This window comes from Centruroides sculpturatus, unplaced genomic scaffold (assembly GCF_000671375.1).
Source record: "Centruroides sculpturatus isolate CEXI.00-Female unplaced genomic scaffold, Cexi_2.0 scaffold1891, whole genome shotgun sequence".
Classification (NCBI taxonomy): domain Eukaryota; kingdom Metazoa; phylum Arthropoda; class Arachnida; order Scorpiones; family Buthidae; genus Centruroides; species Centruroides sculpturatus.
Window position 1 is genome coordinate 67,927 of NW_019386194.1, and position 24,890 is coordinate 92,816.

The 24,890-nt window shown below is 28.3% G+C and overlaps 1 long non-coding RNA gene across 1 annotated transcript; it reads right to left on the reverse strand.

Moving 5' to 3' along the window:
- Positions 1-2,669: 2,669 nt before the first annotated feature.
- LOC111614022 lies at positions 2,670-14,410 on the reverse strand. Its single transcript, XR_002754864.1, has 3 exons — positions 13,588-14,410; positions 7,586-7,587; positions 2,670-2,681 (listed from the first exon to the last, which is right to left on the reverse strand). It is a non-coding gene; the product is annotated as an uncharacterized LOC111614022 (long non-coding RNA).
- Positions 14,411-24,890: the final 10,480 nt, after the last annotated feature.

The window sequence follows — 24,890 nt, forward strand, 5'->3', positions numbered from 1 at the left end:
TATTTATAATCTCTAGTTCGTTTTTAATAATTTTTGTATACGGAGTTTTTTCATTGTTGTCTCTTTTCGCTCCGTAGGCACTAAATTAAGTATACTAAGAGACCCAATTTTCAGCTAAGGATTCGGCAAGGCACACAATGATGCTGCCTGGTATTGGCCCGATATATCTAGAAGGGATCACTTCTAAAAATTCCTGAGTTTTTCGATCTCCCAAATTCGATTCCGGGTCCCACAAAACAGTAGGCTGAAATGCGGTAGTAGTAACTAAGGATTCCATTAATATTAAGAATAATAAATTAAACCGAAGGAAATTTAGAATGAAAAATTAAATGTATAAAGTAGACTACTATTTAAATTCACATCAAAATGAAATTTTATTGTTATTTAGAAATGTTTACGAAAGTTTTTAATCTTTAGAAGCTATTAATTTTTCAATCTCCTCTTTAAAAGAATGAATAATATTATGAAATAATAATTTTATTTATATATTGATATTTGTAAAAATAAAAACTATAAAATATAAACTAAACATATTTTTCATAATAAAATACACGATACAAGAAAATGTCATCTTTGTTCACTTAAAATTTCGGTATATATCGAACCGGAAAGAAGTGCAATGACTTCGAACGTCTTTTTAAAACAAAAATTTCGATCGGTTTAGGATTAACGTAAGATTTTCTATCACAAAAAATTAATTGAGTGTGTTTCTTTTTTCATAATTTCAGTCGTTAGTTGGAAAATGGCTATATTCTGAATGCATCTATCAGTAATCATAAGATTAAGGAATGTGATTCCATTACAAACGATGGCTACATTTTTTTAGTGGGTAAATAACCTTATCACAAGAGTTTTTAGGAATTATTCGTCTCTTACAAAAAGAGTTCCATCATAAAAATTCTCTCTTATATTGTAATTTTATATTCTTTTAACGGATTTACTTCATTATTTCGAACAATTCGCGCGTGGAAATTGTACTTTCGATTTTCTTTTTTCAATTAAATAAATAAATAAAAATTATTTTAGATGAAATTTTATCGTATTGAAAGTACTTTTAAAATATAATGACAAATTTTATCTTAAAAAAATAGTTTTTTTCTTTTTTTTATTAATACGCTCTACAATTTCGGTGTTATTTTACATTGAACAGTTTAGGCTGTAAAATTCTTGTATAGAGGCAATAATAAATAGAATGTAATTTTTAAAATTAAATTTTTTTAGTATTGCTATTTTTTATTGATAATTTTGTGCAGTTTTTGCATTATATGCAAATATAAAAATGAGAAAATTTTATTCTAAAATAATGATAATAGATTTTCTTTATGTTAGAAAAAAATTGAGAAGTTTCTATTTTCAAAAATGACTTGTATGCAGGGCTGGACTTAGACTTGTTGTAGCACTAATATATAACATAATTAACCTCCCTCGTCATTAAATACTGATAAATGAAAAAATGTTATTCCTCGAGCCATACATTCATAACACGAGGCCCTAAGTTTATACGCAAGATACGGCCTTCCTTGTATGGCATATATATTTTTATCTAAAATTGCGTTCAATAATAATACAATACCATTCAATATTTTATCTAACAAAAAAAGAGTAATTTAGAAATTTAAACATTCTTTCATAATGTCTTAGCAGTTGATAAATTAAGTTTATGATACAAGAAGTATAATTTATTATTCTATACAATCATTTTGGCTCATACAGCAATAGATTTGTATATATTATTTTTTGAAATCAATACAGGTTCAGGTTTTTATATGAATAGGTTAGCTAATGAGATAATGAAAAAATCTTATGCTATTTAACTATGTTATAATGCAGAAAATAAACTCAAAGGAATATATTTCTAAATTGATTACTTGATTAATAATATAACTTTAATATCTATTGTGTGAAATAACTTTGATATATTTTAAAAAATAGAAAAGTCACTTTTATTGGTCATGTTTCTCGAGTTTGGAATTGGGGATGGTGGCGTCGAGTCACCAACAACATATACTGTACATCATTAGAATGCATTCACGCACCCACATTATGATTAAATTCTTCATCTGGTAGGATGTGGAAGTGGGGCCATCTCCTAAAACTTCATTAAAATGCATAGTTATGGTATGAAAGATGAAACTTAGATATGTCCTCAAAGTTTCATTTTTCTATGTTAATTAGAAGTGAGTGAAATTTGAATTAAAAAATTTGAGAATATGATGCAAAGCAAGTTAAATAAAAGCGTTTAATAAAATGAAAAGAAAAGCAGGTTCACGGGGTATTAAACTGAATAAACATTGTATTAAACTGAATAAAGTCTGTAATTAAATACAATATTAAAAAATGACTGAAATATTCGACTAAAGATTCTCAGAAATCACTTTGTATCTGCACATTTGGTAACTAAATTTCAATTACGTAGAAAACATTTAGTGAAAATCATGAAAAAAATAAATCGTAGAAAACAAACATAGCGTTAAAATTATATTAAAAATATGTAAAATTTGATAAAACTATGATAAAATTCTCTCTTGTGTTTTTCCGACTCTTCATCCAAGGTGAAATGTTAAAAACAATAAACCGGTATTAAAAATATCAATACTTTAAAAATTGTTACTTATTACTTAAGTTATTACTGTTTATTATTTTCTTTATTTTTTTCGTATTTGCATTTCGCTCTTCCGATCCTCATCAGTACATTCATGGGACGAAGTTTAGCAACTGTTGTTTTACAACATATTATTTCCATGACATTCATTTTCTTATTACTGCTGCATCTATTGTAGCTGGCACAGTAACAAGAAAATGATTGTCATCGAGTGGAATGCAATGGTTATCAATTAGGATTAGCTTCTCCAAAACTAATTGACTCATGTGCAGAGTGCATAGCAGTGATAATACATAATATTAGATTTTTTAAGAAGTTAAATATATTATTATTAGTTTACAAATATTCTAGGAAAAATAACTTTTACTTTAAAGATATAAAATTACTAATGGAAAACTACGTAGATGGATTGAATGAAATATTAATAATGGGAGATTTCAATGCGATTATAAGACAATTGTCAGGTTCACTTTCAAGGTTTCTTAATGCAATTTTAACTGAAAGATTAATTTATAACTCTACAAAGGGAAACTTAATAGAATTTAAAAAACGTCATGATTTGTTGGTGTTAAATGGTTGAAGTAAAATTCGGCGGTTACATATTATATTCCGGAAAGAGAAAAGTTAAATATAAAATAGATTTTTGTTTAATATCCCAAGAATTAAGCGTGCAAAAGTTTATCGTATTAGAAGAAGATCAATGTAATTATTTTTCTATCAAGATGCAATGTAAAAGTCCGGTACAGGAAATAGAAAAATTAAATAAATTCGTTAGAAAAAATGATCGAAAATATGGTCTCTTTCATTGATGAATATTTTTTAGAATGAATCTTTACGTTTCTTTGGCTGGGAGAAAAAGTTTACTTTGATTCAATAAACCGTGTGCTGGAGTTATGGCGTACCTCTTATACATTGTGCAATTATTGATATATAAAATTTGCAAACCTGATTTTTATATGACAAATAACAACAAATCTCCATGGTTCAATGAATATTGTAAGAAAGTTTAAAAAAAGAAAAAGAAAACTTAGTCTGTAAATTTGTCAGAAGTAATTCATTTCTAGAACTACAAAAATATCTAAAAATAAAATATAAGTTTAAATCACTGGATATAGACAAAAAAGAAAAATTACGGTCTTACAAAGACTAAGGATTCAAAGACATTCTGAAAGCGAATAAATGAATATCATTGTAATATGCCAAATTTTATTAAAGACATCTCATTAGACAAATGTTTAGACAAACTTTAAATATATTTATTATCGTTTAATTTAAATTGTTGGATTATATAAATAGGTCCCATTTGGATAAAAATTATTCCAGAAAAACTACAAGAAGTGCTAGAAAAAAATGAAGAACAGTTCAGATCCAGTATCGCTATTAAAATTTTTAGTAGAAAGTTTACGATTTTATTTACAATGCTTAACGAAATTATTAATAACAAAGAAATAATTCAAGACTGAAAAAATGAAGATGAAAGTAATATACCTATATAAAAACGGAGATATAAATGAACCGAGTAACTATCGTTCCATTTCTTTGTTACCTGTTATCCAGAAAATATTTAGGGGAGACCGGGGCAAGATCGGCATGTTAAGCTTTACTTAAATTTTGTGTAATAAATACTGCTGTAAACTGAAAAAAAAGCTTTGCATATTGTCTATTGGAATGTTACCTTACTATAGAACTGGTTAAAATCAGTTTGGAAATAAAAATAATTAAAATAATTACAACTTTACAAGAAGAGAGAAATTGCCGAAGTTGCCCCGGGTATAGGGGCAACAGTAATAGGGCAAGATAGGCACGTACATAAAATTATGTTATTAACAATGTATAAGTTGGAATTCACTATTAAAACAAAGAAATACAAATCCAACACCCATTTAATATTATTACAACGAAATGCAAGTTCAAAGACATATACATGAATAACAAATGCAAACATGTTTTCATTTATCATCTGTTTGATTTTTATCCTTTGCTTCTAATGTGGCTTTATGTTGCCGATCTTACCCCGCTAGTCATGATTTCGAAACATTAAGTACAACCCTGAGAACAGAATGACAAGCCACGATCTGGCAACGTGAATAAGTTGAAGTTACATCCTTCTAACAGGAAAAGTAACTTTCGTTATCATGGAATTATAACAAAACCTGCCAATTCAATATAAATGGAAGGAAAATATAATATGGAATTGAACGAAAATGAAAATTTGCTTATTAATTCAACTACGCTTGTTGGAGAACAGTAAAAACACTACGCTCAACAAGCCACCAATAAAACTCAACTGCTCAACCTATAACCAAAGTCTCCTTTTAATTTGTTTTTGAAAAAAAGCGCTTGACAAACTTGCCCCGCATGCCGAAGTTGCCCCGGTCTCCCCTATATCAATTTTGATAAAATCGTATGAAAAATATCCGAAAAAAGTATAATAAATATGGATTTCAAATTGGAAAAGTACAGTATTGGCAGTTTTTGCATTATATTCGTTAATACAAAACCAATTACACAAAATGGACATACATTAATTGCTTGTATTGTAAATTTTCGTAAAGTATTTCACTCTGTAAATCTAAAGAGATTGTTTTCTAAATTACATATTTTCGAAATTTCACTTAAATTTCGGTTAGTAATAGAAACACTGTTTACAAACTTGTAAGCTAAAATTCATGTTAAAAAAAAAGTACGAACTGAAGTTAGGTCTTCCCACTAAGCCCTATGCTATTTATTTTATGCTTGAAAGATTTAACAAATGAGTTTGATAAAGTGATGGAGGATTAATTGAGGTTAGTAGTAAAGATATGCATTTTCTATTGTGTACCGATGGAATTGTTTTATTTTCCATATGCGGAGGAAAAATAAATATATTGACGAAATTCCTCACAATGATTAAAAAAATAATTAAGATAAAATTAAAATAATGATATTAAATATAGTAAAGGAGATAAATTTTTTATGGATAATTCTCAAATGGAAATGACTAAAGATTGTACTGTATATTTCGGAATCAGTATAACAAATTCCTTGACTTCTGAGAATCATATAAAAAATAAAAATAAAGTATTGTTATGAATAAAATAGAGAATTTGATTAACATATTTAATAAAAAGTCTCAGTATTCCTATTCATAAGAAACTACATAGTATTCTGATTCATTTACTCTACGGTGCTCTGTTAAGGGGGTACTTCGATTTATTAATTCATTTTAATTACACACACAGTATTAAACAGTTATTCAATGTAAATAAATTATATTATATGCAATAAAAGATAAATTAGAATTTCTAAACATTAGAATCAATTTTTAATATTGTATCAATACAAAAAACATTAAACAATCCACTCTCAATAGAATTTGGCGTTTAAACGAAATTAGAAGTAAGTTCTAAAAGAAAAAAAATTAAATTGGTACACAGAACTGAATAGAATATTAAATTCTCTTTGGAGTAATTAGAGCAAGCTTCTGAAATCATACTGTAATTAAATCAAAGAAATTGTTTAAAAGTTTTAAGATAATTTACATCGTAAGGATAGACAAAGAATAGCAAATATTTATTTTACTTAGCCTGTAGCCTTCATTAATACAGAATATCTGCAATCCACTAACGTTATATAATAAAAAATTACTTTTAATGTTTTAAAATATCTTATACAGCTTGGATTAAATAAATTTTTCTTTGTATGGAAAAATGTAGAATCCTTATATTTGTCTGTGATAAATTTTCAGAGTTTAGAAAAAACAACTTTAATGTTAATACTAACTATAATAACATATTGATGAATGTAAAACAATTATTTTTAAAAAGTTTTCTATTTAAAACTATTTTTAACTATTATAATCTATTAAATAAACTACTTGAATTTGTATTCCTCCTTTTCTAGGAGTGAGTACTAACATTTTAGAATAACACATAAAAATATAATACTGTATATAAAAAAAACTAATATTTTTTACTTATTTAATATTTTAAAAAATATTTGTCTACTGGTTTTACATATCGAATTTGTTGTGGCTCGGTTGCCCCGCCCTCGATACGAAGTTGGTAATAAAGGTTTCTATCTCCATGTTTCTAGCGTGCCAGCTACTCATATAACATACGAAATGACGTTCTTACTTCACATAAATAATCCAAATAAATATAGCGATGTTCGCCAACTGAAATTAATGAGAAAAACTGAATATCGACCTAGATGCTTTTATCATAACCAGTTTACTGTACGGTCACATTAGCTACCTCCTATAGACAGATACCGTGTAAAAAATTAACGTATTCAGAATAATTCCAAGGACGAATGTACAATTAAAAAGTCTGAGTAATATAAGAAACAGTAATGTAAAAATACCAATTGATAAAAAAATGATATATTTTTACACTGTATCATCTCCAGAGAGATGATTTTAAGAAGTTTTATTTAATAAGGCTGAGAATAGCCTCAAAATTATAATGAACCCTATTGTGTAAGTTTGTTGTGTTTCTGAGATGTGTGAGAAAAAAAAAAAAAGATAGATTACGAAGATTCTTTTATTAATAATTTACGAATTATTTAAAATTGTATTTTAAATAATTCGCAACTTTCAAAATCTAAAATAAATAAACTTATTTAAATTTAATACATAATATTTAATATTTAATCAATAAATACTAGCACATAATAGGCTTTGTGATGTTTTTAGTTTTGTCATTAGATTCTACCGCTGTAGATTCTTTGATAAGTAAAGATGAGACTTCGATTTAATCTCTCATTTTCAGTAGTTTCATTTTGATCGTGTTTACTCGTTTTACTTTCCCTGTTGTTATATATAACAAAAGAAAAGTATGACGATCGGTCAAAAAATGATCTTTCCAAGATTTTTATATTTTAGACTCAGAGGACCTTGAAACGTCGAGAAATGCAAAAGATTCAGAGGATTTTTTTGTATGTATGGATGTTTATATATGTGGGGGGGCACAATTTTGTTCATCCACTTTGAAGCTTAATAACTCCTGTGCTTTATGTCGAAAATTTTTGAAATTTTGCAAAGAGGTTTGTGTATTAAGGGGGTCGATGCTATTAAATTTTGATGGTTAAAGATTGAGGGGGTCGTGTGTCATATCTGGAGTCCTGTTTCACTTAATGAAGATTTTAATCGTTATTAGAATTTACAATTTTTTAAATAAAACTCATCCTCTCTCCAAAAATTAAGTTTTTTAGCATTTTATAACAATTAATTATATAGAAAAGTTTTTAAAATAAAATTGCAGGTGAAACAATAAATTCGTCAACATATAAATAAGCAAAACAGGTAGACAGAACAATTATCATTTGTTTCCTTTTGATATTAATTGGTTTTAAGTAATGTCTTCTCATTTACAAGTTTCAATGAATTCGAAATTTCACAGAATTTTCACAATTCACCTTTATGTAAATTGAGGGTATTATATCAATTCACATAAAAGTGTGAAATTTCGAATTCACCGCGTTAATGTGTAAGGAAAACATTTCTTTATTTCTGAGCTGAAAGCTCTAAAACTTTTTATTCAATAGTAATTTTAATTTGCTTTTTAGGGAATTTTTACTCTGTAATTTTATAAGTTTTAATGTTCTGTTATATGTTGAATATTTAATTTTTAAATTTCTGTATTTTCAATTACTGTATTTACAATTTCTATTCAAAAATATAAATTATACGAATTTTTTAATAAGCGGTTTATTATGAAATATAGCACTGTATAATAAATCGTAACTGATATTTTGTTTTTATATTGAGAGTGTTTATTTTTAAATGCCATTGTTAACAAACAATAATGCTAAATGGGCTTTTATAGTATCGATGTTTACGTAAACGTCAATTAATACGATATAACCATGAATAAAATTCAGTATTGAAAAATTAAGCTTATTTTATATCAGAAACACTTAATGAAAGAATAGGGGATGGAGATTCCATAGCATGTATAGTCTATTTAGTAATTTTTAAGCCCAGAATTTTTAGTACTCGGTTATACCACACCGCCTGATATATCACGCTTTTTCTTTGTCTCCCGACAAGCGCGATATAACGAGGGCTTCTGTATTATATTTACTATTATGCATTAAACATTACGCTATTATTACTATTATCAAAAAATTTATATCTAAAACTCTTTTTTTTTTACCAAAAGAACATATAAATGATGTTTAAAACATCTCTTTTTTAACTTCTTAAATTAAAATCAACTTCGACACACCATTATAAATTAATAATGTTTAGTGTTAAAACAAATATTTTGCTTTAAGTATAAACAACCTCAAATACATTAAAATATAAAAATAGTTACGTAGACATTATATTTTGATATAAAATAATTTTATCGAAAAAACAAATCGATGAAATTATTAATAACAGAACTGGATAATGACAGATATTGCTTTTATGAATAATTGACGTCCTCCTTATTCTTTATTACGATTCATGCTAGATTAATTTACCGTTCGTATGAGTCTTCTTATCAATAACTTTGTAATGAAATTAGAAAAGCTGGTAGATAATTGTTAAGCTTAAAATGCATTATTTCTTAAACGATTACAATTTTTTAAAATTGTCTTTTATCTAATCTAATTTAGCAATCGACCGGCCAATCTTGAAAGGATGCGTAGGAGTAGATATTAGAATTTTATTACTTTAACATTTTTGTTCCATGTAAGAGCTTCTTACTAGTTATTGATAATAATGATAGCAGATGGAACGGAATTGATCTAATCGATCTGAATAATATAAATAGAATTTTGGATTTTTTTTATAATACTGAACTTACTAGATAGAATGTATAAGTTACATTAAATATAAAATTTTCTATAACTTATTTTGTATAATATATTTAATTAAAAGGAATTATTTCTGTATTGGAAAATTGTAAAAAGTATATATGGTTAGTTTCTCTGAAAATATTCAAATGTTCATAAAAAGTTGGCTTAAAGCAGTAGTGCCCAAACTTTTCGATTGGCGGGTCAAATTACGCGTAATTAGACAAGCCACAAATATTTTGTATATCCCATATAGTATTATAGTAAAGAATAGACGGCGTTACTCAGAGGTATTTCCGTAAAGTGAGTGAAAAGAAGTGAGAAAAAAGTAGACGTAAGAGAAAGTACTGGTGGCAGAGGCCAAAGGGGATGGAAAAGTGGGAAGAAAGGAAGATAGAAGAGGAAGGGTCCCTGACGCGCATATGCATTTACTGGGTTAATAGACACAAACAGAAATAGTACAGAGCAAAATATAACAGCATAACCTTTGAACAGAATGCCCAGCTCGGGCTACAAAATAAAACACGATAGCAAACTTATGTACATAATATTATTTACAATGGCAGTGATTTGCAAATTTAACAGAGAAGAATGCCGAGTACTGTATATTCCATATACGTTTGCCTATAAATAACAAAACACAAATATGAGTAGATGGGTATTCAGGTACTGTAATCATTATGATGTCTTACAAGAGGATGGGGGATAGATATAAAAAACGTTTACTGAATGCTAGGATCTCAATGCTGGGTAACAGAATGACTCATTTTTGTTCCTGAAGTGTTGCGTAGCCATCTGTACTGTTTATTTCACTGCTTTGTACTTTACACATGTAATTAATAAAATAATATAACGTTTAGTACCCTGTATTCTGTATTACATACGTATTCATTAGGAGTTAAGGAGATTGATCGGGATATACGTTACGTCATTTTAGAAGTGAGTATGTGTGGCAACATTACGGAGCATTACGGGAAGTGAAATGACTCTGAAAAGTATAAAAATAGCATTATATAATTTAAGGACGATCCCGTATACAGAAAGTAGATCTATTTTTATCATATCCGATCTGTCAAATATATTCACGCTTCGGATTAATATGTGCCATAGATCAGATTTGGTCCATGGGCCGTAGTTTGGGCACTACTGGTTTAAAATAAGGCTACTTTCAGACGGCCAGTCTATCTCGCCATTGAGCGATACTAATCAATATCATCAACTCATTTCTCCATTGAAATCCTTGTATTTTGAAGGTATGCGTTAGTGGCGCGTTTTTGTGGCAGAGAGACGTGGGTGTCCACAAGTGGCGTCTATCCATGACAACCGAGTAATGGCGCGTCTAAGGATACGTCCTACGTGGCAGCGTCCAGCTGGTAACACGTCATAGAAGTCGCTGGTATACGCTACTGAGTGGTGCCTCTCAATGGAGCGACAGAGTAGCCCGTCTGAAAGTGGCCTTAAACTCAATGAACCCGTTGCTTTGTTAAGGAGCCTTAATATTGTTGTACAAGAAAGTCAATGACATAGCAGGTTTCATTTAAAACAGATTTCGTCGTTGGTTTGCTTATGCAGCTGTATTAAAATCGCTTTATTAATTAAGCAACATGCTCAAACACGCCGCTCGTTTTCTGTTCTCATCGTATTAAAAATTTTCATATTTTTATCTTTTAGAAACCTTTTGAAATATTTAAGTTTTTTAATTAAATAATTCCAATTGTATTATTAATAAGAAAAGTCTCATTAAATGTTAACTTTACTTTTTGGTATTTTTATTGCAAAAAAAAATAAATTTTAATATTAGCCTAAAACATTAAAAATTTTCAAATTTTGAAGGTTTCGAAAAGAAATTAAAATTGTTTTCAAAACCTTTTAAAATTTAGAAAGTTTTAGAAACTTTCTAAAAAATGTTAAATTAAAAAGAATAAAAATTAAATTTCTCTATATAAATACTATAAAATTTCGTTTCTCATTTTCTTTAATTGCTTCAGTTAGTGAATATTGACTAAGTTCAGTTATTTCAATAATTGAAAAACATAATAAAAAACATGTATAAAAATATAAAATCTTTTAGTTTCTAAAATTTAAATTTTTACGAGAAAAATTCATAGGATAATTTTAAAAATATACCAACAGATGAGAAACTTTGTAATTTTATTTTCTTTATAATCTTTCACAGCTAGTATTCATAATGAAGTTCGTTATAATAATGACAAAAGAAAAATTTTAAGCACTCTCAAATAGCCTATGTTTATTATACTTTAAAAATTATTGAAAGCCATAATAAATCCCAGCATATTTTAGAGATTAATTAAAATATAATCATTAAAAATGCGTAAATTAATTATAGTTATGAATTTTATTCGAATTCTTAGAAATGAAAACTAAAAACACGAGGTAACAATTATTTTCTTAAAGGTAACTTACAGGAAATAACTAAGAAAAGCTTAAAGTCTTTCATACATGGCTTTGGAAAATATAATAGTAAGTTTACACATCTAACAATTCACTAGTCAAAAGCACTAAAAATTCTTATCATCTTTATTGAATGGATCATAGTAGCTAAGAAAGAAATGAAGAAATCCCGAAACAGAAAAGAAAAGGTTCCAGTCTTGCAGAATCAGCTTAAACTGTTCTGTAAGATAAACTAACGATACAGTATTAGCGATATCTCGGCTCCACCATACTATAATTTAAAAAATAAAATTTACTACTCTTTTGAGTCGAAACTTTAAAAAAATTTAATTCTTTTCCGAAGCACTCTTAATATTAAGTAAAATACAGCTAATAATGCTTTTAAGCTTTTAATAACTCGCGAGCTTTTTATCGGAAATTTTTACAATACAAAATTAAATAACAAATTTTAAAATTAAGCTTTATAAATCTTAAAAGAAAAAGTTCTGTTTTATCTTCTAATGGAATCATTGCAATAAGATGAAGTTTTGTTTTTAATTTTTACTGTTCATAAAAGAATTCAAAACATGTTTAGAAAGATTCCAAATATATTAAAATTTTATATAACTTAAATACAGATAAGTAGCCAATATTAAATTTATTTATTTTTCGTATATAAAATGAAAACCATCATTAACTTTGACATAACCATTCTTATCATTTATTGCGTGTAAATAACTCGAGAGACGAAGAAGATCGCCGTTCAAAGTAGAGATTATATCGGGCGAAATCATGAATTAAATATGTTTTATGAATGAGAATTTATAAATTTTTCCCAATAACATTAATTCCACTCGTATGAATAATGTATTGTATCATTCAGTAGAACGAATGTCAATCATGTCATGCAAAAAATGAAATTCTTATTAAATGAAAACGATAAATCTGTTTGAAGAGGAAGACGGCGATAAGGTAAATAGAATATTCTATAAGTTGTATAGTTAAAAATACTTTTTATAAAAAAACGACGTTTCAATTCTGAGATAAAAAATTTTGAAAAATTACTTGATATTTTTTGAAACTTTAAAACATGTAACAATACACAACAAAGTCTATTATTTTTATTTTATTACAGTATAGTTTTTAAAACAATTCAATCAATATAAAATAGAAATTGATAGTGACGTGATGAAACTATTATTATTGCCAATATGATTATTTTCTTGGACCGGACACACTAACAATGCTTTCAATTCTGTTCATTGTTAGTGGGCCTTAATCATAATAAAGTCGATTTATTTAGAAAATGAACCGTTATTAGTAGATACTCTTTACAGATATTAGTGCTTAGCAATATCGTTATTTTATTTATATTTATTTAATTTTACGCAAAATAAAGATCTAATATTTATATGTTTATACAATACTGTATTTATTTTTGCAACGATTTTCTTCGTAAAACAGGTAGTTTTTATTGCGTAATATGAAGCGAAAGGAGAAATTTTCTCGAGTGAAATAACACGAATGTTTATTGTAAATTATATCGTGTTTTTCTAACCAATACGTTAGTAATTGCACTGGTTATAAAAAAAAACGTAGCTCTTGTTATTTCAGGAATTTTCGACCTTAAAATTATGGAAGTGATACTGAAAACTTTCTTCGTTATCATTTTCTGTTTTGGATGATGTCGTTGATGAGTGAGAAACATCACTTCAGAATAAATGGACCGTTTATTTTGAAAGTGGTGTAAGTCCATTTTTGGAAAAAATTGAGAAAACACATAATATACATACAATTTAGTGTGAACTTTTTATTTATAAACAATTCACACTTAACATTTTAAAATAACCATAAGCTTTGATCAATTGAAAATTTATCGATAAATGACATTGCATAACCATTGATTTTGAAAGTGGTATAAGTCCATTTTCTACAGTCTAAGTACTTGGGCTATCCATAAATTACATGTGCAGTTTTCTTGAAATGTTTACTTTTCCCTCTTGTCCCAGTTTGTCCAAGTTTTTGTAACCCCTTTCCCTCTATGGATGTCCAACATAACTCTATCCCTGTTAAAACCTTCATCACTTTATGAATGATAGATACCATAAGTAGAAATGAAACATACAAGAAACTTTGAAATAAATATAATAAAATGCATATTGTATAAAATTTAATGAAATAAATGGATGTCCACTAATACTCAACCCTCCTTGTCCAACTTGTCTTAACCCCTCCCTCCCTTTCAGTGTGGACATCATTTAAAGACAGCCCCTTACAACAGAAGAGTAAAACTGTAAATATTACCAACAAATGTACAATTTGATGGACTAGAAAAAAATCCATGTAATGAATCTAAATGAAAAGCAGTGTCTAATGGTAAGCTCATAATAATGATAAATTTATCATAAAATAGTTTAACAATAAGTAAATATTTTTAATGTTCAGAATAAACAATACTATTTTATTTCTTGTTATTATATATGAACAAAATCAGAATAAAACGCAATGTGTTTCAAGTGACATTGAGTTTTACATAATAGAAATTTAATGAATTTTACAGTTTAGTAATTATGAAAGTGGTGTAAGTCCATTTATGGCCCAGAAAGAATATATTAGTTTGGATAAATTCACATAGAAGTCTTTATGCAATCAACTTACATATTTCTAAAGTCATAGAAACATTGTCAAACTTAGTACACTTTGTTTATATTTTTGAATCAACTAAAATGCAAATGTTTAAATATCTCGAAAGAAGAAAAAAATGGACTTACACCACTTTCAAAATAAACGGTCCAAATGATTACAAAGCGAAAGACCATTATAAAGAAATTTGTGGTAATCAGAAGAAAACAAAAGAGTATTGTATGAATAAATGTACAATACAGTATATAATACAGTAAATCTAATAGGTATGATTCAAATGAATGGAAATAGTTGCCTAAAATGAGATATTATTATTATTATTATTATTATGATAAATATTACATCATTTTATCTAATGTCAAACATATAATCTAAATATAACAAATACGGAAATCGTTCTATCTAAACTTTTAAATTTATTCTTCAGTTCCGTCTACCTCAAAGAAAGGATATATATATATAAATTAAAGTTAATAATATTTGCAATTCGTCCCCATACAGATTTACGTTCGAAACTATCCTGAATAGTGTATAGTTTTGCATTAGTCCAGGAATACGGATTATGTTAATTTGTAATATTTGCAATGGATATAAAGGATAATTGGCTTATCGATTCTTAAAACAAATTATTAAAAATTATGAATACTGTATGGACGAATGTATGGTTTGTATAGTAATATAGTAATTACTTGCAGAAAATTTGATACAGATGAAACCGCTGGATTTTCAAAAACATACCTGTAATGTTCATCTTTGCCTAAGATTTTCCGTCATCGCTGAGCCATGGAAATAGCATTATCTGTTTTATTTACACAATTACATATAAATTTAGTTTAAAGTGGTTTATATTTAAAATTATTTTGATGTTTTTTGAGGAAAGAATTTTAAATAAAAATAATTTGTAGAAGTCGTTCGTTAAATAGCGATTTACAATGAAAACAATGCTACAACTAAAATTACTATAAATTATAATTCTACAATACGCTCTCAAAATTCTTGAAAATCGATTTGAAATCGATCATACATTCGATTTTGAAGTACAGTAGTAGATTTTATTTTGGTGTAATATTCTTTCATCATCATTCATGAGTTCGTAACAGCATAGAACAACGATGCCCAAACTGTGGCTCGTGAGCTGCATATAGCTCTTCAAGATCTTAATTGTGGCTTAACTAATAAATACAAATATTTGTTATTTTTTAAAAATTCAGAGTTAGCGCATCCAAGCAGCACCTGATGTTTTTAAAATTTGATGCTAGCACACTCTACATTTTTTTTTTTACACATTAATTTATAATTTCCAAATACTTCAATTTTAATCACGTGTTTATACCGCTGATTAGAATCGAAAATTTTATTCGAACCAATGCAAAATACCACCGTCAGTTTCGAAATTTCATTGCTGAACTCGATTTAATTGAGCAAATCAATGATTTATTGTTTTACTGCATAGTGAGGTGGTCATCAACTGTACGATGTACGAACAGGTTTGTAGCATTGCTGGAACCTATTATTGGCTTTCTAGATAAAAAAAAGCAAAAATATCCGCAATTAAAAGATAAAAAATGGATCAATGACTTAATGTTGTTCACCGGTACAATGGAACATTTAAAAAAATTTGAATTTATCACAGCGAGATAAGAACAAGAATATTTCAGAATTAAGTCAAAGCATTTTCAGTTTTAAAAGAAAAATACAAGTTTTTCAAAAGGATATAATAGAAAAGACATTCAATCACTTTCCTCGCTTAAAAAAGCTATTTCAGATTCTGATACTATATTCCTCTTGCAACCATCATTTACTATCAAACAAAATTAAAAAAAAAACCTGTTGAACGATTTTGAAGAACGATTTGCAGATTTAGTAGCATTAAAACCATCAATTGCATTTTTATTAAAATCGATGTGATTAATGGTTTTACATTATTAAAATGCTTACTTTCTGAAACGGTATTAGGACAATTAAAATTAATTGAGAAGAAAGAAGATCAAGATCTCCAAATGTTTCATAAATCGGCAAAATCAATCAATGAAGTTTGGAAATGTATTTTGGTACACATTTCCAAAATTCAACAATATAAAAAATGCCGCATATCGTTTACTGTCAATTTTTGGATCGACGTATGCAGTTGAATCATTGTACTCAACGATGAAATTAATTAAATCGAAGTTCCATTCACAGTTAACCAACCAACATCTAAAAAAAGTAATAAGAAGTTCAATTTATAATTATCAACCTGATTATCAAAAATTAATTTCAACGTTACAAATTCATAAACCTTCAACTAGCAAAGAATAAATAGAAAAATGTAATAAATATGTAAAAACAGCTTAGTTTAGTTGTCAAAATAAATACATTATGATTTTGAAATTTTTAAAATATTTTTATACTGTACCAAGAAATTTAGGTACGGCTCCTAATATTTTCAGGTAGGTAACTAAAGCTCTTACAACAAAAAGTCTGGGCACCTCTGGCATAGAATATCCCCTTAGTTGCGTCCATTTATCTCCTCATTGAAATCCTTGCATTTTTGAAGAATGCTTTCACACGGGAGTTAGTGGCCCTTGTCTACGGAAGGGAGACACAACTCCTCGAACAAGAGTGGTGTGAAACTTTTCACATAGACCACCTACTGAGGTCACTTAGGGGTTGTTCGGAAATGTTCGCCGGTTAGGCTGCGTTCACACGCCGAAGACAACGACCACAGATCCTAAACGATAATTACAGTGTGTTTTTCGTCATATGTGTTTATCGCTAAAACGTCGGCTTTAATGTTTTCGAACAAGCTCTTAGTAGCAGGTCTGAGTGGTTGGTATACGCAACTGATTTGACCCGACTGAAAGCGATCTAACAAGTAAGAATGGAGTACGGTATATCAATGTGTTTTAAAAATAAGATTTTACTATTTGACTAGATTTCACAGAAAACTTTTCTGTGCATAAAAGTTATCTAATTGATTTTTAATTCAATTTCAGTAAAAATTTTAGGAAATATTTTTACATTTTTTGCTTCTGTTTATAGTAACGCTTATTTTACGCATACATGTACTGTACAGTACCTAACCTAACGTGAAATGATTCTGAGCACATGTTGCACGTATTTTATTCAAACACAATATTGTTTTCGTATATAACTGTATATTTTGCAAATTTCATTATTTTTTTCGATTTTAGTGTTTAAAGCTCCAAATTCTAAATCTTATTTCTTATTTGAGAAAATATTAAGACTTAAACAAAGATAAAAAATTTTTTGATTGTTTATGGATTTCTATTTTCCTAAAACGTAGAATGTCTTTTTTTTTAAAAAAACTGAAATTTGAGTACAATCATGTATTTAGTGGCGTTGGAATGCATATTTCATTTCAAGATGACACTTCGTCATTTAATATCTGTACGAATAGCAATAGTGTCCATCTTGAAATTGCTTGTTGATTATTTTAAGATGTAGTAATTTTTGCCTTACGAATTTTCCTGAAATATCAACTTCCGACCAAAAAGTTTTCATTGGCGATTTGTCCCGAATTTATCAGGGTCCTTCAACATTCGGATGCCCCATTCTGGGCAGGGATTAACTGGCAATGGAAACGAAAAAAAGCTATTATTCTAGTACCCACAGAAGAAAAATGAAAAACTCAATAACTTTGATATTTTTATAAAGAGATAAAAAATATTTTAATGTTGTTTTTACAGTAAAGCTGGAAAAATATTGCTATCATTGCTGACGCAACTTTTATATTCATTGTATATATTTTTGTATTTTACTAGAAACAATGACATCGTTATTGTTATTTCTAACTATACGGTAAACAGTCTTTCAAGGACAGTTCTATCTGTCCTTGAAAGACAGATAGAAGTTGCTTGAAGTATATTATTGCCGGAGCATCAGAATATGGATCAGAATATGGATTCATCATATCGATGACAGGAATGATTAATGGATTTATAATATGAGATACTAGCATATAATAAACTATGTAGCCAATTTTACTCTTGTCTGTAATAGACATAATTAACTCGATGAAAAATCACACGCTACTAGTAGTTGCGAAGCGCAGTCTGACAGTTATATCCTTATAAGCAATTACAATTTAAATATCCTTATAAGGATATTTAAATTGTAGATTTGTAATTGTTGATTTAAAGAATTGTAGATTGTAGAACTGTAATTGTAATTTTATTTGCTTGTCGAAATGTTAATATTTATTACGTAACACATAATGTAATTATAATATAAAATCTATGATTAATACAGTCGACCCCTTAACACTGTTGATAATTCTGTTTTATATGAATTCCATGTTGTACGAGTCACTTAGATTTTACAAATACGTGAGCCTTCACAGCCCGGCACACGTATTTGTAAAATCTAAGTGACTCGTACAACATGGAATTCATATAAAACGGAATAATCAACAGTGTTATAGGGGGTCGACTGTATTTAAACACTAAGAAAAGTCTCATTCCAATTTAGTTACAGTCTACAGTCAAACTTCGATTTAACGCCAACAAATGTTTGTATCTAAAATTGATATAAATCGAAGTACTACAAACAATATGAATTATATATAGAAATGAGGTACGTAAACTAGTTAGTTTAGGAGTTTGAAAGTCAAATAATTTGGTGATAACAATGTTGTTTACAATGAAAGAATACACATTATGAATAGCGTAAGAATTTCTATTTAATACTTTCAGAGATCTCTTCAAGAATATCCATTGGTGCTTTACGAGGGATGCGCTATTTAGGAAGGCATTATATCGAAGTTTGGCTGTAGCCTGTATATTATTTATAAATTTTAATACATTTACAGGCTTGCTTTGGCGGTAAAATGTAATACTTCTTCTTTTACATATATTAAGACTATTTATCAATAATAAAATGAAATTTTACTTTTTCATTTATATGTTGAATAAATATATTCTTTTTAGGCTTCAATTTTCAAATTGCATACTTATAAAAAGCAGACATACAGACGCCCTTCCTACATACAGATGTTATTCGCCCTTCCTTAATTTCGAGAACGTAGTTAGATAGATGAAAGTTGAGACCATATATGGAAAGCTGAGATGCAGGAAGCCTCGATTAATTATATACAGACTTTCAGTCGGAACCGGAAGTCATATGATTTCAATTCAAAATTTCTCGAGAACGGAGTTAGATAGATGACCGGCAGGACTCGATTGCTATCAGAAGTATAATGTACAGAGACAAGACACTAATAAAATCCTGATCATATGTGGAAAGTTTAGAGACCAGAGACCCCATTTAACTGTATATGAACTTCCGGTCTGGACTGGAAGTCACGTGATTATTTACATTAAAACACAATTAAAAATTACAGCCCGGCATTGTTATGATATCGTAATAAATAATTGCTCTTACAACTATATTATCATTTATAAAATAAAACAGCAATTGTCTTCCATCATTCCATTTTATAATACTGAAATAAATATGATTTTTCTATAATAAATAAAAAAGCCATCTCGCAGGCTATGGCCACTTGTAAATTTCGGTCATTTTTTCAGGAATGTTTCTTAATGAAATGCATAAAAATAACCTCCAAATAAGGTCATTTTTTACGTTTTCATCAGTGGCCATTGCTCTGAGGTTTGATTTACAAAGATTATTCCAATAGCTTTTATCGTGCATTATTATTTTAAATAAAAATAATAATAAATAATAAAAACGATTACAAAAATCTTTGTAGTATTCGAGAAAATCAAATTATTTTTATTAGAACAACATAAAAGCATTAAAGGTAATATTTCTGACATGTTTTCTTTTAATTTCGTCAAAAATTATTTCATATTATAGAATAAATTATTTTACTTTTCCGATATTATTTTCAGTTATTATTTATTGTATACTTACTGTAGGCTACAATGCCATAAAATAGAAAATACCTTACAGTGTAAATATTTGATTTTAAAAAAAACCCACTTAATACGATTTTTAACGTATAGAAATATACGTTTTATTCAAAAATACAATTACGAGAATAAATTTTTATTTTAGTAATCGTTTTCATCACGCTAGCTTAAAATAATTTACAATCGAACTTCGATATAATGAACAGTTGCTAAGCAGATTACCGTTAAATTTATACAAAAATTATCGTCAAGAGTATTGAAAAATCTCTGAAACGCGAATTTTCTTTATTATCAAAGTTCTTAATAGCGGTATCGTTATTACCCACACAAATTTTAATATTATTATCGTGAATAATAAAAGGTTAAACTGTCAATTATGGTTTGAATCGACGACAATTTAGATCAACATTGTATCTTCTCTTCTCATATGAAAAACGTAGTCTAAAATGAAGATTTGGGCGTTTATAGCTTAAGAGTATAGAACTTTTTCTCGTGTGTATGCACAATAGAACAGCCCCGCTTCTCTGTCACTGTTGAGGCACTAAAAGAGCTTTAAAAATCCCTCTTAGTGTCCACAGGGCAGAAAAAGTTTTAAAAAATACGGAGAAAAATTATTTTGCCTTAACGTTATAAACAATAACAACGTTATTACTGAGAAGTAAAAATAAAAATAAAAATTGAATTAATTAATTTATTTATTTAATTCAATAAAATATAATTTTATAACAATGTTAAATTTTATCACTAATGAATTCAATTTATACTATTTGTCACTTGTACTGCTTTTCCATTTAACCCCTCAAATGAAAATAAAAATTTGATAAATATTCATGCTTCTAAACTTATGTAATACTGTATTTGATGTATCTGAGTTGAATAAATTTGTCTTATTTTATTTAAACATAGATTTACTCAACTAAACAATTAGTGATTTCAATTCTATTGATTTTGTTTTTCAAAACTTAATCTATATCAACCTCTACAGAAATTTATTTATGTTAAACTAATATTAATAAAGTTAATGCAGAGTATTATAACTCTTGCAATTTATAGCATTTCATTTTCCATTCAGCGGATGAAATTTACGTATCAGTATGATTAAGTATAGCATAAAAAATTTATTTAAAGAGGAACCAATGATACAATAAATAAAAATGAAAAATTTATTAATCACACAGTTATACGAAATTCGGATGTTCTTAGAATGTTTAAAGTATTGATAAGGATTGCCACTGCTTAGTTTCGACTTGTTAATTTGGGGCCGCAATGGAATCAAGGCTAAGATTGTGAAGTTTTCATGAGTGCTAACAGTTTCTCGATTTCAGACAGTCGTCTGCCTCAGTAGAATTCTGTGTTATTTGATGGTTGCAGGACATGGTTGAAGTCATGACCAGTGCCGCAACTAGGCAGGTGCAGCAGGTGCACTCGCACAGGGCCCACTTGGAAGGGGAGTCCAAAATGTATGTATTTGTTTTATTATTTTTCCAAACCTAATTAATTAAGGGGCCTAATTGCAAATTCTTGCACAGGGCACAGAAATGGCTAGTTACGGCACTGGTCATGACTAGGAGGTAGTTTTTACAGCTTTCCAGTCTATTCCAATGAATTAGATCTTTCATATATTAGTGTTAAATGACCTTTCCCATTCCATCTACAAACCACATCAAAAACCGTTACCGAATAATTCTTTCAAAGAAAAAAAAATAATTCTTTTCTACTAAAAATATTCATTTATTACTTTGACGAAGTGTTCAAAGGTATTAGAAAATTGAAAATCCGATGATAAAGATGGAAGCAGTTCTCATCCGATTAGTAATTTTATAAAACTGTTCTAATAAATATTCTGGATAGTCTATTCAATATAATTTCTTGGTTATCTTTCTGTATTTTTGTTTAAAAATTGTCTATTTGTTTGCCAGTAATGTCAATAAACAAAGATAATGGAATAAATAATTAATGTCGTTCGGACAATCGGAGACCAGTCGCTTTTTCATTCTCAAAAATTTGTTACTTTTAGGTTTCAGTTCTGCAGGATCTAAACGTGATACGCACATAACAAGTAACAAACGACAGAATGAGATTCGTTTGCGTGCACATATGTAAAATTTTATTACAAGAGTTATAAAGCATTCAATATTGTTAATGATAGAGAATAAATAATGTTATTATGAATTAAATTATAAAAATTTAATCTTGGGATCTCTTTACATTAATCATATTTATGCCGTCTTGTAGAGTGAAGATTCTTGAAACGCAAATCGAGTTTGTTTATTCTCCACAATATATATATATATATAAATGATTGGTTATTCTGGTAAGAATGCTGAGAAATTTAGAATGGACGTTTTTATTTGAACTATTTATATAACGTAATATAAATATTTAGTTCAAAAATATGTACAATATATTAAGAAAAGCTAATTTAAGAAAAAAAATATGATAATCAAAGATATTAAATTTAATATTAAGAAAAATATAAGCACGTTTTACTGAAATTTATGAATATCTTTCTTCTCATCACTAGATTCAATCAAAGTTTCTAAAATTTAAATAAAATGCATTGAATACATTTGCCGATTCGAGTTACGTGATTTCGTAGATGAAATACTTCAACTTACAATTACAGGGTTGGCATACACTGGGCAATGTAATATATAGCCTTATAAATTCCTTTGTGATATTGTAGTAGCGATAGATAAACACTTCAGAAACCAAATCTATAATTTATAGCTTATCAGACTTGTTGAGATGACTAAACCGATGTGAAAAACACCTCTCTCCTTTTGTTAACATTGGCGTTAAAACAAAAGAATATGTTCCGGCTGCATGACATTAATGCTAGTATGGACAATTTAGATTGGTTTTATCACTTATTTGAAGAGCTAGAGAAGGATAATATAATGTTCTGAAAGTATATCACACCCTCTATAGTGGGTACGAAAATTCGACAAAGAAAACAAATGGCATTGTCAAAAACACGTGAAGTAGCATAGCGTCGGTTTCCGGCGGAACTGTGACAGTACAAGTATTAAAGAGATTAAAGGAATATGTCCTCTCATGCGCTAGTTGCGCTGTAAACTGTAAGTATATCTAAGCCTAGAATTGCGCCATTTGCTTTACTTGCATAGCTTATAATGTTCTATAAGCTATATGCAGTTATATGCAGCGTGCAAGACTTTATTTGTTCAAAAATGCATTAAGTTTGTTATGTAGTATAGTGTTATAGCGCTATTTATTATAGTGCTCGGTGTGCATTAACCGTAACAACTTGATCTATTAAAACAATTTTGAATATACAGTCGACCCCCCTATAACGTACGTTCCTATAACGACAATTCCTAGAACGTAGCGAAAAAATTGTAAAAACTTTCGTATAACGTACCTCCTATAACGTCGTTTCGCGAGAAGATTGATAGAGTCTGGACCAATAGTGGATGAGCAGCCGAACTACTTTCCTCCGACCCTGCGCCACGCTACGGAGCGGCTAAATTGAGTTTGCTATCGTCTGTTTAGTATTATATATAAATTATATATAAATTAGGTACTGTACATATAATTATATATTAATTATATATAAATTAGGTACTGTATATATAATTATATATTAACTTAATTTATTGTAACTTTATTATAATTATATATATGCTTTCTGCCGCCTGGCAACACGCTACGGAGATTTTAGGCTAGTAAGTTGAGTTTATTATCGTCTGCACAGTATGTAAATTAGGTACCGTAAGTCTAATACAGCACTAATTTTATACATTTCTTGTGAAAGAAACACTTCTTATTCAACGGCCATAAAAATTATTTATATTAATGATGTCTCCAAAGGTCAAGTTATCTTTCTGCGATAAATTATTTATCAGATATCGCGGCCGCCGTTTCGTGTGCTGTTCCGCGACGAAGACAAGCTTTGAACAACGGGCGTAGTCGAACGGTACACACTCGGTAAGTAATCCTATAATTTTTTGTTTATAGCATAGTTTATACGGATTACTCCCAAAAAATTATACGTGTTTTGGAAATGTTGAGTCGAATTAGTCTAGAATCGGTTAATTTTATAGAAGAAAACCTTTCGAACAGCCTTAGTCCGTAAAGTTCCCACCTATCGGGCTGCGATTGGCTCATGTATTAATATTTAATCGTTCCTACAACGTAATTTTCGGTTAGCGTGGAACGTATCTAAGCGTTATAGGGGGGTCTACTTGTATGTGCAATGGCAAAAATGTTGACTTTTTTTTCATAATTAGTTGTTTAACTTTATAATAAAACATAAATATTTGTGTTTTATTATAAAGTTAAACAACTACTTATTTAGCTTTGAAAAGCTGTGTTTCAGCTTTTCGGAACTAATTAATCATGTAAGTCGAGAACTAACTATATTTGTTATCAACCGAGAAGTATAAAAATACATGTGGATTATCTAATAATTATAAATCAGGAAATTTATTTACACTGTGTGAAATAATATTGTTTTCCTGTAAAGATTTTAAAACAGAAATATTTTATAATTACTGTAGTTTTTTTATTATGACTATTGTTTATTTAATAATGCAATGATTATATTTTGAGACATCATGAAGTGTTGATACTAGACACTGGACTTTTTCACATCC